We start from the raw sequence: 18403 nt of genomic DNA, 5'->3' as shown, positions 1-18403 counted from the left end.
AGTTTCCCTCCCTGAAGACCGTGGGCATGTGTCGCTGAGGTGAGTGTCGAGGTCCAGGCATGCTGTGTTTGTGCTTCCTGCCACTCAGATACAGTCTGGCGTCTGCCTCCATCTCCACACTTACCCAACTGATACAAAGGCATCCAGCTACCTCCATGGAGCTAGATTCAGGAGCTCCTCAGAGCTCTCAGCAGCGTTTATGATTGAACACCTTAAAATAAGTTATTACTGGGGCTTCCATGATGAACTTCCCCCCTCCCCTGGTTTAGAGACTTGTTCTCGGCAGAAGCATGGCATTTGGGAACTGTTTGTTCCTCTTATGTTCAGATTTTGCAGGTATGTCAAAGGCCCAAGTCCTCCCAGCACTGGCTCAGGTCTCTCCTCAAAACCCAGACATCCCTTTGCCACAGAAAAATGCTTCAGCTTCACCTTGAATTCAATCTGCAGAGACAGTGTGCAGAGGATGATATTCCCCACGAATGTCATCCTCATGTAGTATTTCACCGTGCTGAAGCATCACCAGCTATCTTGGGAAACCCAGATGTAACCTTTCAGACATTCCTTTCCTTCATTCTCTATGCCTACACTAGCATAGAATTCCACTGATGTCATCTCTCCCGCCTGGGCTGTGGGGCTGAGCCTTGTGGGCCCCCTTTCCCACCTCCACATCCACCTCTGCCACCTGCTAGAAAGTTCCATCTCCTCTCCCCTGCCCTTCCCACTCACAGCTCTTACAAGAAGGCAGCATAGTTAAAGGCTCCACATGATATGAGCCCAACCTGCCCAGTACTTCAGGTCACCCCGGCTCTCCCCATTCCCAGGCCCCCAGCACCCTCTCAAGCCTAGGCCTGCTGGAACCTCTCCTTGATCATCCCTCCAGCTCTTTCTACAGACAGAAATGCCATGGTGGTGTTTTCTCCACCTCCCCTGGGAAAACTACCTCCACCCGTCATCTCTCAGCTCACAGTCCATTTTCCTAAGGGATGCAGGCTCTGTCCTACCCAGGTTGAAGACACTGGCTAAACTCTGGGCTTCTTTTTCATGATAGTTTCAATTCTCCATCTGTTGTCTGCTATTTAATTATGAGCTATCACCTCATCAAGGGGGGAAATATGTCTGAATTCATTTATTTGTCACTATACCGAGTGCACAGGTAGATATTTAATAAAAATGTATTTGAATGATGGAACGATGCTGTATATATTTAATCTTAGCAATCAACATGTCATATTAGCAGTAACCAGGAACTGAGAGGTCTTATAACAGTTGATGTTTTCCCACTGGGTGACCTGTGAGAGGGAAAGCTGATGTCTCCAGCATTACCTAATGTTCCTCACAGGTGACAGCAGTGCTTGTTCAGCTGGCCTCTGAAAGCCACTCAGGTTTGGAAACCATAGGATTTTCTCATCAGCCTCAGAATAAGCTTAAAGCACGTGCATTAGGCAAGAGCAAGGCTTTCCAAAGACGCTGTCCAGAGAGGGTTTGAGAAGGCCCTAGAGAGTCACTTTTTCAGTCAACAGTTTCACGGAGATTCCACTGACAGGTGTGAGGCACTTAAATTCCAAAGCATCTTACAACTTGGCGGTGACACAGAAAGGAAGCCAGCTCCACCAGTCTAACGCAAGTTACCTTCCAATCAGTCTCTGGACTCTTGGTCAAGCCTAATCCTAGAGAAGTTCAGTCACATGATTCCAATGAATTCACTGTATAACGATTGGTCAGTTTCATCAATGACTAAGTTGATCACTGATAAAATCATGGGGTGAGAGCTTAGTCAGTTCTGTCCACTACTATTTCCTGCGGAGAGGAAAATATATTTACGCTTCCAAAATAACACCCTTAGACTCCCTTGGTCATTGAGCATCAAATATGCGGTCCTTGAAGCTGAAAAACTGAACTCCAACGATGTGGGGTGTAAATGGCTTTAACCCAAGTAGCCACCAGGGGCCAATGCTACAACCCCGAACTGTGCGCAACCTCACAGATGGAACATGGGGAGTTTGTGGCACGTGAGAAGTCCCTGGGCGCTGTTGGTTAGCCACCCACAGCTTCCTCTCTCAGGAATTCCCCACATGATCTCTCCAAGTCTGCGCATCCCTCCAGTCCCCTGCTCCCCTGACTGCATCCTGAGAATCAGGCTGTAGGAAGTCGGGCACAGGAGGGCTCAGATGAGAACTGAGGCCTTGCACCTCTGTGAGACCCAAGGACAGCGGGCAAGCATGCCTGGCCATCAACCAACGCTTCCCTGCCTCCGCTCTGTGGACCAGGAAGACAGGAGGAGGCATCTCGACTTCTGAAGGAGACCATGAGCCTCACTTACGACCTTCTGTCTCTCTGCGACATTCTCTCCTAGACGAGAGCTCCTTTACTTCTTTCTGAAACTGGGCTCGCTGGCCAGCTTCGTTTCTCAAGTGGCTTCAAGTGGGAGCAAAACTAGTTAACAGTGCGAGACCCTTTTACAGGATGTAAGTTAAGTCCATTAAGGTTGTTTGTGTGTTAAGTAAACCTGAGAGATGCATAAGTGTCATATGAACTACACAAGCACACAAGTCTATCACCTAAGCACCATACATGAGGTCAGTGTCCTAGGCCCAGTATTTAACTCAAGCAGTACAGCCACACACACAACACACAGACATACACACAACTCCACTGCCTGGAACACTCATGCCCACGTCACCCACTCCACCTCCTACAAACACATACTGCAGTCCTACACAAAGTACACATGTCATCATACCACAGAACTACACCTCTTATACCCACACACACCTCTATACTCAATGCCTCCTACACATGTATCACACACACACACACACACACACACACACACACACACACACACACACACACACACACACACACACATTGGGCCATGCTTTTGAAAGTTATATCTTGACCCTGGACCCTTTTGCTCTCCATCTGTCTGTCTGTATGTCTGTCTGTCTCCCTCTCCCTCTCTCTGTCCTTCTCTCTTCTCCCTCTCCTTCTCCCTCCCTCCCTCTCCCTCTCTCTCCCCCACTCCCTCCCTCTCTCCCTGACTGCCAGGAAGCTCACAGCCACCTTCTGCCGGCCCCTCCCAGCCTCAGGCTCTGCCTCACCCCAGGCCCACAGTGCTGGAGCTGAGACCATGGACTCAACATCTGGAATCAGCAACCAATCAATCTTTCCTACCTTAAGTTGATTGCATCAGCTTTTCTGTCACAGGTCCTGTTAAGGTTCAAAGAGTCCTCGTTGTTCCTGGAAGGAGGAGATTTCAACATTAAAAAGGAAGAGGCTAGAACAGGAAACTCACTTGCCCACTCACCCGGGCTGTTAAAACCTGTGCACCTGCCCCACTCTGCCCAGGAGGGGCTGGATCTTTTCCCAGCACCCACAGCCTTTGAGAGTCTGGACCTCTGCCACCCACTGTCCTCTCCTCTCCCCTCTACTACCCTCTCTCTTCTCCCTGTCTACCACCCACTCTCCTCTCCTCCTCTCCCCGTCTACCACCCTCTCTCCTCTCTTCCTCTCCCTTCTGTGCACCAGACTTGTGGCCACCCGAACCATCAGGACCCTCATGATCTTTGGAGTTTGCTCCTTCCCACTCCCCTGGCTGGCTCTGGCTGCCCTCCCATCACCATTACCACACAGATGCGCGCCTGGCCAGCTGACCTCCAGCTGCCGTCTGAAAAGTTGCTTGGCCATGGCTGTCTCTGGGGAGCCCCCGAGGCCCGCGGAGCGGAGCTGCTCTTTCCCTGGCTTCCCTGCCCTCTGGGCCATGCCTGGGCTGGCATCAGGCTGTTTCGCCTTCCCGTCCAGCCGGGGCTCTCTGCAGGCGAGCAAGCTGTCCCCTGCCTGTGGCCTGGGCTGGGGAGCACAGTGCCCTCTGCTGAGGACAAGTGTCACAGTGCCAGCCCTGAATCCTGTCCACAGCACACGCCCCTCTGCGTCCTTTAGGTCGCTGTTGTCTTAGAACTTGGAGAAAACAAATCCGAAAACTAAAGAAGCTAGACCGTCGCTGTCCCCTCAGCCGCTCCTGGGGGGGGGGGTGAAATTCACAGGGAGGCAGAGGGGGCAGGAACCCCAGCTGTAATCAGAGTACTGCCCGGCGTCCCTGGGGCCCCCCACTTTCCGGGGGACCCAAAGATTTCCATTTTTTAAGTGGCACCAACACACCCCATTCCTTGTTCTCACTCTCATTTTCCCCATAGATGTTCAAAAAGGCTGTGGGCGGAGAACATCACACATCATCGCTCTGCGGCTCTGCGGCAGGTGCTTGTGCTCTGCCCACTGTGAGCACGTTGTAAGTCTGAATGCAGTAAATGTTAGGAGGTACAACCCAGAGCAACACTTATCCTCGGGGGCTCTCAACAATCCACAGGAAGGTGAGGAGCTCCTGTGACCAGAACTCTGGAGAATGGGTGCCCTGGAGACATTGGGCATGGCGGGCAGACCGGGGTGGGTCCCAAGCTTTAGACACTAGCCTGTTGCTGGGTGGTGATTGTTGCTGAATGGCCACATGGAGCAGCTCAGACCCTGCCAGCAGTTACTCCACCGGGGGAGTGGAACAAAACCAGCTGTTAAGAGATCAAAAGCCCTCTCTCTGTTCTATTCTAGCTCTCTCTCTGTTCGTTTCTAGCTCTCTGCTCTCTCACTGCTCTATTCTAGCTCTCTCTGCTACCTATCTCCCTCACTGCTCTTTTCTAGCTCTCTCTGATTTCTCTCTACTCTAGCTCTTTCCTCTCTCTCTTTCCCAGGCCTTTCCCAGCCACGTAGAGTGCCAACCTTGCCTGGTCCCAGCAGGTCTACTGACCCCTTACCTGAATACCACGTGTGTGCTGGTGCTGTTCTTAAAAAAAAGAGAGAGAGAGAGAGATCAAAAGGGACCAGTGCAGTAACACACATCTGTAATCCCAGCTACACAGGAAGGATAGGTTGAAGGATCATGGTCTGAGGCTGGCCAGGGGGAAAATCACATATGAGAGTCTGTTGGAAAAATAAATGAAGAAAGCAAAACTACCTTCAAAGCATGACTCAAGTGGTCGATAACATGAGCTTGAGTTCAAAGCTGGGTACCATTAGGAAAAAGCTAAAGACAAGAAAGCACAAGGGAGGAGGAAAGGAGACCTTGGAGAAGGGAAAGGTCAATCTGTAATCCTGCCTCACTTGGGAATCCAGAGTTGATGCTTAGCCATCTCCAGGAGCTGGTCGTTGACATTCTGACAGCAGCGTTGCCTTCTTGTTGCAGATCCAGACTGCCAGCTGCCTTCGCTGTGTCAAATAACCCTGAGCCGGGAAGGGGGTTTGGAGGAAGACTCATCCATAGCCAGGCAGGAGCTTTCAGAAAGCCTGTGTGCCTGGCGACAGGAGGGAGGCAGGACCCATTTGCTTCTGGGACTCAGATGGTTTGTCATCGATCCCCACAAAACACAGCAATTTCCCCAAGCTGCCTTGAGGGTCCTAACACATTAGGTCTGTCAGATTTCACTGAAAATGTCAGTAAGATGATGATCCTCCGAGGCCTATGTCACAATAAAACCGCCACCAAGAATGCTTGGTATCTTCACACAATGATTCTAAATTCATAATGAGGAATATATGTGTGCGTGGATAACGTGGGAAGAGGTGATCTAACTAAATATTAAAACGACTTTTAAACTAAATCAAGCAAAAGGCATTGTGGTATTCGTGCACACAGTGTAATCGATTTAAAACAATAGGAGAGGCCAGACAGCTACAGAAAGCATACCCTTCCCTGTCCTAAGATTTGTACATAACGTCTTCAGCACAACCACCACCTTGCATCACAGAGGGAGGTGGATTATTCTGGGTGATTCATGTTCAAGAAAACTGAAGAGCAACTATACCGACATTTGATCTTCACCTCATACCTTACAACAGAGATTCGTACTTTTGGCATTATGTAAATATGTTTTCTATTCCTTCTTTGCCTCCTTTCTTCCTTCCTTCTGTCACTTCTTCCTTCCTTCTTTGTTTCCTTTTCTTTCTTTTTTTTAAGTACTTGGGCTATCTCTGCCACTGAGCCATGGCTTCAGTCCATTTTTGCTTTAGTTACATTTCAGATACAATCCCGTGTACATGCCTCTTATATATATTTCCAGCTTCTTTTTGGTGGGGTTGAGATGGGTTTCCCTAGTATTGGGGTTGCCATGAGCCATGATTCTCCCCACATCTGCTTCCCCAAAAGCAGGGATTACAGGTTTGAGCCATTACACCCAGCCTAGAAAGAAATTATAAAGGAGGAAAATGTAAGTGAATCTTCCATGGATCTTTAGAGAATGGATGCCCTGAGCATTGAAATGATAGAAAACAAAACCAAAAAAAAATATTACTGGAAAGTTTGAATGATGCAACAACTGACATAACACCACATAATAAAGCAGATGACACAAAATCAGTACCCGTAACACATAGTGAAAAGTAGTTTGTCATCAGCAATAAAACGGCTAAACACTTTCTTTCTTAAGTAGATGAGGATGAGTCAAGAGACAAGTCACAGGACTATCACCAGAGGCAATACATTTGAAGAGAGATTCAGCTCGTGTGTTAGCAGGGAGCAGTGTGTGGTACCAGCAGCACGCAGGTGTCCGCCCTCAGGAGAAAAACTGGGAACATTGTATCAAGAATCTTGCAAGAGGCCACATCCTACTCACATCCAGATTCTAATTTTATTATGTCCATACTGAAGCCTTGTCTTCAACATTTATCACAAGAAATAGGCAATGCTTGATATTTCTGAGCCTCCCTTTCTCAGCTGAAAACTAGAATTAACAACATACTTGGTGGACAAATGATGCACACAGACCACGCATAATAAGACTTAGCACACAGTCCACACTTCCTACAAAGCTGACTCTCCACCCGCCTTGCACCTGGGAGAGTCTGAGAACAACATCTCACTGTTTTTGATGCTGCTCTTCCTGCCAAGGACACCTGCTGCCCGTGGTCTTGCAGCTACCAGCAGATGTACCAAAGCCACTCTCTCCCCAGTGCTGGCCATTGTGGACATTTGAGTGTGCGCACGACAGTTCTCCAGTTGAGCCTGCTTCATCAAGATCGCGGAAGCTTGCTTCTTAGCATGGATATTTGCGGTCATAATTGCTCATGTCTAGTTCCCAGTACACACGGCAAATAATTTTGCAAATGATATACGCACAGGAAGGAGTCATGTAAAGGTTCGGAATATGTATGTGTGTATAAACACGTAATAGATTATAGATTATGAATTCATAAATATATACCTACATACTGTTTTATTTTTTGGCAGTACTGTGGTTTTGAACATAGAATCTGGCCATAGGTAAATTATTGTAAGGATGCAACTTACTGTTTAATTCATTCCTGCTTGAGTGACAGATACACTACCATTCGAGCCATGTCACCAACTCTTTCTCTGTTTTTGCTTTAGTTATTTTTCAAGTTCTTCCATCCCCCCACCCCTCCAGGGCCAGTCTCAGACTACGAGCTCTTTCTTCTGCCTCCCAAGTAGCTGAAACCACAGCTGTGGTACCCCGCTGATTGATTGTGATGGGGGTCTCACTACGTTTCACCCAGGCTGGGCTTAAACTGTGATCCTCCCAATTTCTACCTCCCAAGTAGCTGGAAGGTAAAACATGGTTCCTGGCCAATAGTACATACTTTATATTAATTATAAACATATAATGAATTAATAGGGCATAACAAATGCATACGAGAACCTAAGTAGGTATGAGGAAATAAGCCACTCTCTTTAATCAGATTCTCAACTTTATCCAGTAGTAAAATTGGAACCGCTAAGGTATTTCAAAGTATATTTGCATTCAGCATCTCAGAGGTGCATATATGTCATCACATGGGGTGTATGTAGAAAAGAGTTCATACTTACATCTGACAGTCCTCGTTATTAATGCCTACTAATCTTCTGATATAAATTTTGAAATATCAGTACACATTGGTAAATGTCTTTGAAAATGTGAGCACAAAGAATATACCCATAGGTAGGTTACTGTAGGGAGATTCATCTACTTTTTGGTTCATTCATTTATCAGAATCTCAAACATGAAGCAAACATTTTCAAAGTCCTTAAAAAACCCAACACACAAATGACTCAGACTACAGATGTAAAAACAGAAATGTGACTTTAATACCATGGCCCCTTACAAAGGAATTTGGAAAGAATTGAATCAAAGACGTCTAAAATAAAACAACTGATTATCAGCCTACAAACAATGCTTTGCTCAGATATTTTCTGGGGGATTTTTTGGTTAATTTTAAAACCTCATTTGAACTAGTGCATTCTCCCTTGATTCTCAGAATCATTTATCAGATCATTTACCTATGAGAGGAAAGCTTGATATGTCAGCATTGTTGTTAACCTTCTCCTGTCCATACAGTAGTTTTTATTTCTTTAACTTCCAGAAGATTTATATTTGGAGGAAAGAAATTCCCATCCCTGAACATGTCAGCCTAACCACAACACCAAAATATCTCACCCCTGATGTACCTAAAACTCAAACTAAGCTGTACAAATGGTTCAGCCCAGGTCAAAATGTTGGCCTTGTCCCTCTGAAACTAGTTCAGAGACATTATTCGTCTTGGTTTGTTCTGTCTCTTTTCAAAATCAATCCCCTAGGCTGCTCAGTAATAAGAGGAGGTGAGGTAAGCCACTCCTCTTCCCAATTAGAGACCTGGCTGTGGGGAAGGAAATAAGCTCACTCTAAAATAAGCACAGAGGCAAACACTCTTTGCTCCCAGCTTTGGCCCACAGTAAACACACACTCCGCGACGTTTCTCCTTTGTAGATTCTGAACAAGTTTCATGAGCCAGTATCTCACAAACATCTGCCTTCATTATAATTATATTTCTATTTCAGCTGCACCAGGCTATTTACAGAGGAGCCTGTTCATAAAGAGCTTTATAATTAAGCAAACAGAAATATCTTTTTATAGGATGCAGATCTAGGGGTGATAATCACACAGAAAATACACAGCAACAGTTGCAAATAGAGTGTTTAACGCTAGTTATATAGTTAGTGATGTGCTCAATAAAGCCTGACATGTCTTTGTTCCTAAATACGAGAAAATATGGTCTTTGCTACATAGCAGTGTAAACTGTCTTCTTCTCTTATTTTTTTAAGCAAAGGCCATATTTTTCAGGGTGGGATCTTAAAACATGTGTATGTGTGTGCTTTATAGAACAAAGGGCTTACAACATACATTCTCTGGCTTAATGGGGTTTGCACCCTGCCTAGCATTTGGAGAAGAGAGAGCTGACTCTTCATATAAGCAACAATGTACAGAGGCATAGAACGTGGCAGATTAAATGTGAAAACAGTAGAAATTAGTTGATGGGGTTATGGAAGTAGCTGGTAGACAAAGGAAAAGTAAAACAATAATGGCAGCATAAGAACGGCTCGTGTCCCACTTCAAATCCACTCAAGTGCTCAGGCTTCCTTCTAAAGAAGGCCAGTCTTTCTCCGTGGACATTTCAATAATTTATTCATTTAGTCTTTAGTTTGTGTGTGTGTGTGTGTGTGTGTGTGTGTGTGTGTGTGTGTGTGTGTGTGTGTGTGTGTGTGTGTGTGTGTGTGTGTGTGTGTGTGTGTGTGTGTGTGAGATCAGTCCTGGGGCTAGAACTTAACCTGGGAACTATCCCTGAGCTTCTTTTTGCTCAAGGGTAGTGCTCTACCACTTGAGCCACAGCACCATTTCTGGCTTTTTCTGAGTAGTTTGTTGGAGATAAGAGTCACACGATCTTTCCTGCCCAGGCTGGCTTTAAACCACGATCCTCAGATCTCAAACTCCTGAGTAGCTAGGATTATAGTCATGAGACACTGGCACCAAGCTAAATAAGTTTCAAACCGGTTTTATTTTTCTAATTTCTTGATCAAGCTCTTTATTGGCTATTTATTTATTTATTTATTTTCTGTAAGTAGTTGTTCAAAGGGGTTTCAATTTAACATTGCAATCTATGGGTATAGTGCATCTTGACTAGTATCACCTCTTCCATCGCTCTACTGCATCTCTCCTAACACCTCCCATCACCTCAAGTGACAATGTCTGCACCTCCTGTGAGCCCTTGCACGCTGTGTTTTGAAGCTGCTACTCATTGAAATCGTCTGCTTTATCATTTTGCAGAGCTTCTTGGCTAGGTAGAAGTTACATGACTCCACAGACATCAGGTGGAAAAATAGCCTTTGTTTGCTATGAATCTGCCTAGAATATTCAAATGTATCAAACAGCATCTAAAGACTAACTACATATGGCCAATTTGCAGATACTCTTGGGAGTGAACAGTGGGACAAAGCTTAAGAAAATGATATAGACACAAACACATACATATACTTACACAGACACACACACACACATACACACACACACACATGCATACATGAGGGAGAGAGAGAAAAGACAATATCCAAGTCTTAAAATACTAACACCCTTTAACCTGGTAACTCCAATTTTTAAGAATACATAATAAGGGGCTGGGAAGGTGGCTCAGTGGTAGAGTGCTTGCCTTGCATGCATGAGGCCTGGGTTCGATTCCTCAGCACCACATAAACAGAAAAATTCAGAAGTGGCACTGTGGCTCAAGTGGCTTACAGCTGAAGAGCTGAGGGACAGCACCCAGGCCCAGAGTTCAAGCCCTGCGACCGATCAAAAAAAATTATATGTATATATATAATGTGTTTTGTATATATACATTGTAATGAGCAAAACAGAATTCAAAAAATTGTAATAAAGTAACCTTTACACAGAATAGTACTTATATTATTTATTGTTATCACAAAATAGAAGTGAAATGTCCTCAGATATCAGCTGCAGGAGAGTAATGAAATAATCTGTCTACATATTCAATGGAATATCTGCAACCATAATTGGTGGCCTAGTAATTAGCAATTGTTGAACTATGTACTGTGAAAAGACAAAACCAGTATAACCTATACAGTATAATTCCAACCATGTACAATGAAAGTATCAAAGATGGAAGAAAATACATGAAGATGTTAACAATATTAAATCAAGGAGATAGGTATAGATGAAAATCCTTCATTCCTTTTAATTAAATATATTTGTTATACACATCCACTGTGTTTCAATAGGTTAATTTTATTTCAGCAGATACTAATTTCAGCTGCAATTAATAGCTAATTTTTAAATTATGACCCAAATCAATACATATAAAATGGAAGGCTATTTTAGTGATGTTTTAGAACACTGACTCATCTTCCCAGACTACTGACTGGACTATGGAGTCTGTCCTTGGCACTGAGCTATGATAACAATCTCCTTCTAAAATAGCCATGGTGTGGTCTCCCAGGGCACACACATCCCAGACACTTTATCTTTTAGAGAATGAAACCAGCACTTGATAAAGCCACAAGCCCTGGTTCACAAACAGCATTAAATGCTCTCCTTTGCTTGAGTTTCCCTCCTGATTGGTTCTTGTACATGTTTCTTACTTTCCCCTCCCTGTCCTCAAAACCACTGAATTTCCTTGATCACCTGACATTTATTCTTCAGATTTTTTTTCTCTCTGTAGATCTTACTACAGAAAGAAGAGTGAACCTCTACTGAGTGCAGACAGTGTGTCATGACATTTGAATTTCAGAAGTGTTTTCATTTTTCACCCATCCATGACAAATAGCTCCCCTGTTACTGGGAGTGAAGTGTAAATCGTTTCTATCTGTCTGTCATGGAATCATTTTCTTCTTCCATGTTTCCTTCACTCTTGCTCTGATTTTAGTGCCCAAAGATCTCCTTCAGGGGAACTCTGGAAAAGACTTCCTACCTTTCAGAGTTTAGAGCCTAGTCTGTAGAGTTCAGTGATGGCTTTCAATCAACAAGTTACCCAGTCCACTTTGCCTATTTCTACTGATAGTTTTGAAAACTCAAAAACATTAAGTAGGAACAAATAAAAGGATACCAAAGAGGTTTACAAGAACACATTAATCATTGCTACTTGACATCTGATTGCCCAAGGGTGAGTCTTTCTTAAGACTTCTAGCCACTGTGTGAAGAGGTGCTGTGGGTTTCATTACACTTGTTGGCTTTGTTTGGTAAACAGCAGTGGGTTTATCTGGTGCTGATGATTGACTGATGATTAACTAATGATTAACTGAGAACTGACTTGAGAATGGAACTGTAGGAAAACTTTCAGACATTGTACTGAAATATTGATCCCACCTGGAATGAGTTTCACTGACCAAAGAAAGAGGTTTAGGGAAGGGATCAGGATGAGAAGGGCATTGAGCTGGATGTCATACTTGCAAGTTTGAGTTTTTAGGGAGAATTTCAAGTTACAGCAAACCAGGGCCTGAAATTTTTGGGTTAAAGTAGAAGGATGGATCAGGGAAACAGAATTTTTTTAATTCAATCATGTAAATAATAGAAGGAACTTTAGGAGAAGTAAAAAATGGGAAAATAAGCTAAAAGAAATCAAGGCCAGTGCAGAAACTCAAGGATTGTACATACTAAGAAGTTAGACAGAGTCAAAGGAAAGCTATAGAGCAAGGGTAAGATGAGAGGTAAAGCACTCCACAGCTACAGAAAAGACCAAATGATGGCCAGGAAGCAGCAGCAGCAAGAATGTTCCAGACACTTTCAGAAAAACCCAAATGAGGGGACGCGGGGCAGGAAAACATGAATTGCTCTGACTGGAGTGTTTCACCCCAAGGCAAGTTCATCGCCTTCCCAGGTAAGAGATATTTGGGACAGGTGTTATGGCCTCACTACCTAGCATTAGTAAGGGCTCTGTGGCTCTCTCCTCACAATTCAGACTATCTGTCATAATGAGGGCAAGTCTCAGACAAAATTCTGACACATCTCCTTGTCAAGTGGCTCATAGGGATTGTAGTTATCTGTGGTGTCAAACTGATGAACTTATGTCCAACACTCTATTCTTTGTGAACTCACCCTTGATACTGGCATGTGCTGGCTGTGGCAGCATCATTCAGCTGACTTTCTTATTCGTCAAGTGATGAAAGGTCTTGCAGAATGAGCTGAGCACATCAAGTTTCTAGAATGAGCTGAGCACAGTCGGTCAAGGAGAGCCTGGGAGCCTATTCCAAGGGATGCTGGCACTTTCTTCAGCTTACTGGATTTTTTTCTTTGTCCACATAAAGGCAAACTAGAAGAACCCTCCAGGATGTGGATCTCTCTGCCACATTGTCTTGTCAACTGTTTTCTAAAATTATTTTATTGTATTGTAAAGGTGACGTACAGAGAGGTTACAGTTATATAAATAAGGTAATGAGTACATTTCTTGTCAAATACTGTTACCCCTTCCCTCATCTGTCTCCCACTATCCCTTTCTCTGACTCTTATCCCTCCCCATCCCCAAGTTATAAAGTTCATTTCCAACATATTGTCTTGTGAGTATCACTGTTCCATTGGTTCACCTTTTATCATTTGTCTCACCGTTTTGTTGTAAATGTATATACAAGACATAGGGTAAATGTATATACAAGGCATAGGGTACTAAAATCAAAAACAGTGACAATAGGAGATAAACCAAAGGAAAAAAATCAAAGAAAAAAGAAATAACTTTACACAGTACACTAAAAACTACAACAATAATGAAAAACCCCTCTTGTTTCCATATCTCAGAGCTCATTTCAATTAACATCATTTTATATGGTCATATGTACATAGCTATTGAGCTATTGTGATCCTTTGCTAAGACTATCCTAGACATATACTAATTATAACAAATGAGGGAAACCATGGAGCCTATGTTTCTTTGGGTCTGGCCTACTTCACTTTCCATTTCCTTACAAATAGGGGAATGTCATTCTTTCTGATGGAAGCATAGAATTCCATTCTGTATATATGCCACATTTTCTTGATCCATTCATCTACTGAGGGGCATCTGGGTTGGTTCCATATCTTAAGTATGGTAAATAATGCTGTAATGAACACAGTTGTGCTGGTAGCTTTAGCATGGCCTTGTTTTTGTTCATTTGGATAAATGCCCAGGAGTGGGATTGCTAGGTCACAGGGGAGTTCTATGTTTAGTCTTGTGAGGAATCTCCATATTGCTTTCCAGAGTGATTGAATCAGTTTACATTCCCACCAACAGTGTAGTAGTGTTCCCTTTTGGCCGCATCCTTGCCAGCATGTACTATTATTTGTTTTCTTGACTACAGCCTTTCTAACTGGGGTGAGGTGGAATCTCAACGTTATTTTGATTTGCACTTCTTTTATGGCCAGAGTCGTTGAACATTTCTTCATGTGTCTATTGGCATTCTTATTTACTCCCCAGAAAAGTCTCTTTTAATTCTTTAGCCCATTTATTAATTGGGTGGTTATTTCCTTGAGGATTGTTTTTTTTGGGGGGGAGGTTAATTTTTGAGCTCTAGGTATATTTTTATGTGGTCTTTGTCTGTTGTATAGTTAGTAAAGATCTCCCAATCTGTGGGATTTCTCCTTATCTTCCTAGCTATGTATGTCCTTAGCCATGCTAACGTTCTGCACTTCAATGCAGTCCCATTTATCCAGCCTTTCTTTGATTTGTTGTGTTTCTGGATCTTGATTAGGAAGTTTTGACCTGTGCCAAGGAGCCCTAGCATATCCCTTATCCCTTTCTGTAATATTTTCAAGGAATCTACTCTTACCTTGATCCATTTGGAGTTGATTCTGGGTGATATATAAGGATCTAACTTCAGTTTTCTGCATGTGTATAGCCAGTTCTGCCAGCACCATTTGTTGAAGAGGCTGTCTTTCTTCCATCTGATAATTTTGGCTCCCTTATCAAAGATTAGGTGGCCATATGTCTGTGGGACCATGTCTGGGTCTTCAATTCTATTCCATTGGTCCTCAGGCCTGTTCATGTGCCAGTACCAAGCTGTTTTTATAACTCTGGCTTTGTAATACAGTTTGAAGTTTGGTATTGATATTCCTACAGCAGTGTTTTTTCCTGCTAAGGATTGTTTTTGCTATTTGGGATCTTCTATTATTCCATATGAATTTTTGGATCATTTCTTCTATTTCATTAAAGAATGTTGTTGGGATATTGACGGGTATTGCACTGAAAAGCAACTCCTGCTGTAGTAGACTCAAAAAAAAGAAAGAAAGAAAATATCTAGGAATTAACTTAACCAAAGAGGTGAAGAACCTTTATAATGAAAACTTTAAAAACCTAAAAAAGGAAATTAAAGCAGATTTATGAAGTGAAAAAACCCATGCCCTGGGTTGGGAGGATTACGTTGTGAAAATGGCAATAATGCCCAAAGCTATCTCCAAATCCAACTTTTAAATTGTTTCTTACTGAATGGCATAAGATCATCTCACTGCAGTCCTGATTTGGATTACCATAAACACATAAACATCAAAACGTATTAGCTACTGAAACTGTATTATTTTTGACTATTTTTCTTTTAGGCTAGATTCATAAAGATTTTAAGGAATTTTTATACATCTCTTAAACACTGTCAATTTCAACAATGAAACACTACCACCTTTTAATAGTATCTATCATTTTATTAACAACCCACCTGATTATTGCAGGCCTTGAAGTAGTAGAGGGGATCTGGGCGACCTGCTCTGTTACGTGGGCCTTCATCAGCATACATCTCCCCTCCCCCCCCACAAGCTAGTGGGTTATGAATATTAGAAATTGAACATTGTGTGTTAATACACCTGTGGACATATGCACATGCACAGGACACACAGCCCCAAATAAAGGACAGAGAAGCATTCACCTTTTCCTGTCATACCAATACCACTCCGCTGTCCCTCACAAAGGCTCTGATGGAGATTTCAAGATGAGCGCCTTCTTGCTCTTCACTGCAGCCTGTCCACGGACCCCAAAGTCCTAGTGCAGTGAAAATCGCTTGCCTGGCTACCAGCCCCACCTGACCCTGCCTCTCTCCCAGCAGGTCTACTTCCACGTTCTCTGGAGCCTCACAGCATGAGTTGGGGGTACCATCTCCACCTCCCCCCAGACCTGTGCTGGGCCGCTGAGGGACTCCCTCAAGGATATCACTTCCTCTCACGGCAGCTCAGTGTCTTCTATTAAGTGAGAAGAGACACAGTAGTTAATGGAGACACCTGGGTCAGTGGTAGGATTGAGTGCGGTAACACTTTTCCAACATTTGGATCAATATTTATATAAAAACAATAGGTACGTGGTTATGAAACTATTTATGGAATTCCAGAAATAGGTAAGTATGTATGGCTTCACGTGTCTGTGATTGTCGCATTATTATTATACCGCAGCCGGTCTGTTCATGCCACTGTTCCCCAAGATGAGTGGGGTTTGTTCCCCCACGCTTTCTCAGCTTCCCTGTGCAGATGTCCTTCTTGGCTGTGTGCGTGATGCCAGACACGGCTGCGGTCCTCAAAGCTTCTGAATCTTCAAGAACACTTCTTCTTGCACTTAAGCCTAGCAGTTCCTGATGCAAACCCATTTGAAACTCCATTTTTTGTGCACTGTCCAGCAACAACTATGACATTAATCTTCTCATTTTTTCCCCCAGGATTCAGGACCAGGCCTATAACAGAACAGGTGTTCAAGAAAATGTATACTGTCTGGATAGTTTCCTCCTCTATTTTTTTCTTTTTTGCCTCTTTTTCATTTAAAAAAATCCCATACTAAAATCTCTTATAAGACAGATCTTTTTACCTGAAACCCCTATCAAAGCATCATTAAGGATGTCTGAGCATCGCTAAGAACATCACCGTGCAAAGAAATGTAACCCAAAAATATTTCACATTGTCTCAGGTGCACAATTTCTCACGGTTCTTACTGATTTTCTTTCCCCTCTTTAGGCTCCTATGTATCAGGACCATTTTCACTCTCCTTACCAGGCCTGTGCCAGGCACGGCCTGGCCCCCCCTGCACCACCAGGTGCAGCCATCTTTGCCTTCAGTTTTCCTCTTCCTCGCCGCCTTAATACACTGTGGTCCTGGCCTCTTTCTTCCCACGTACCTGGGATTCAGACCCCTTGATTCTGCCTGGATGCTTTTGTAACAAGCTCAGAAAGGAGACAAATGTCAATGTTGTGGTCAGGGGTGGTAGAGGGAAAGAAGAGTAAGCTATAGGATGTGTCCCATGACAATGCCTTTGTATCCTTTTCTATAACATCATCGTGCATTCAGATGATGCCCAGGGACAGACCATGCTCGTCGATACTACTATTAAATCTAAATTTAACTCAAGTATGACTTTTCCATTATTCTTTTCCTGCCTGAGACAAGCCAGGTGTCACAAGCTGTCATGTTCTGTCTTATGTTACAATCCACAGATTCTGAAGCTGATTTCACAACTTTAAAGAGTCAGTTCCATGATCTGTGGTTGTATCCTGGGTTCTGGACCCATCCACACCTGCAGTAGGTATGCCCATGTTGCGAAGAGCAGAGAGTGATGTCCACAGCAGAGGTCTTAGCACAGGGCTGAATGCATGCTTACATTCTCAATGACACAGTGCAGAAGGGAAAGAAAGCAGACATCTTCTAGCCTGTGTTTTTCAAACCCTACCATGTGAAAGGTAAAATGAGGTAGGGGGTGGGAAGAGGTTACTATATGCTGTGATTAGGTGCCTCATCATCTTCTTCATCCCATTCTTTAGGAGCTACCCGGTCGCTCTCCTCTGTGTTGTGAGAGGTTACACAGTGAGATAGAGCAGTTGTCCCAAGTAATTAGAACACAAAAAGTTTTGATACAAGGAAACAAGTGCCTAGAAAGTCTCTGGAAAGACTACAGGTGCAAAAACGAAGAGCTGCAGCTGAGCTTTCGGCACAGTTACAGCTGCCAGCCAGAACGGAGAAAGCCACTGCTGACTCAAGCACGGGTTCTCGCGGAAACACAGGCAGTGTGAGACTCAAAAAACACCACTTTGGAGCACCTCGCTTTCAGTACTGGGGGAGGGAGTTGCCTTCCAAATCTCACACAAGGCTTTCTGGCTACAAACAAGTCTCACTCAAACTTGTAGCTGTTCACAAGGACTAGGGGTCCTAGATGCCTAGATTTGCTTCAATTACTTACGCTGGCCCAGGGTCCCTGCCCTGGACTCTGCTCACCTCACTTCCTGCCGCATCCCAGCAGGGAGTCACACTGACTCTTCTGAAATCTCTACAGTGCTCGTGAGTTCCGGACTACCACGCCTGTCCTGTCACGTCCACTTCTCCTCGCGGAGTTCTTTTTATTTTTATTTTATTTATTCATTTATTTTTTGTCAGTCATGAGGCTTGAACTCTCGGCCTGGGCGCTGTCCCTCGGCTCTTCAGCTCAAGGCAAGCGCTCTACCACTTGAGCGACAGCACCACTTCCAGTTTTCTGGTGGTTAACTAGAGATAAGAGTCCCACAGACTTTCCTGCCCAGCCTGGCTTTGAACTGTGATCCTCAGATCTCAGCATCCTGAGTAGATAGGATGACAGGCGTGAGCCACGGGCACCCAGTTTCCTCATAGAGTTCTTAGGG

The 18403-nt window shown here is 43.9% G+C and overlaps 1 long non-coding RNA gene across 2 annotated transcripts in view; it reads right to left on the bottom strand.

Moving 5' to 3' along the window:
* The window catches only part of LOC138822109 (uncharacterized), a 28265-nt gene extending 24477 nt beyond the window's left edge, over positions 1 to 3788 (bottom strand). The window contains exons 1-2 of one of the 2 annotated variants that reach the window (XR_011370355.1): positions 3627 to 3788; positions 3175 to 3240 (exon numbers count right to left, since the gene is read on the bottom strand). This is a non-coding gene — a long non-coding RNA (uncharacterized lncRNA). The remainder of the gene's footprint in view (positions 1 to 3174; positions 3241 to 3626) is intronic. The other variant, XR_011370356.1, reaches the window with a different exon arrangement.
* Between the last annotated feature and the right edge of the window lie 14615 nt (positions 3789 to 18403).

Source organism: Dipodomys merriami, unplaced genomic scaffold (genome assembly GCF_024711535.1).
Source record: "Dipodomys merriami isolate MVZ:Mamm:240054 unplaced genomic scaffold, mDipMer1.0.p SCAF_99, whole genome shotgun sequence".
NCBI lineage: Eukaryota > Metazoa > Chordata > Mammalia > Rodentia > Heteromyidae > Dipodomys > Dipodomys merriami.
This window is presented reverse-complemented; position numbering and strand designations above follow the sequence as displayed.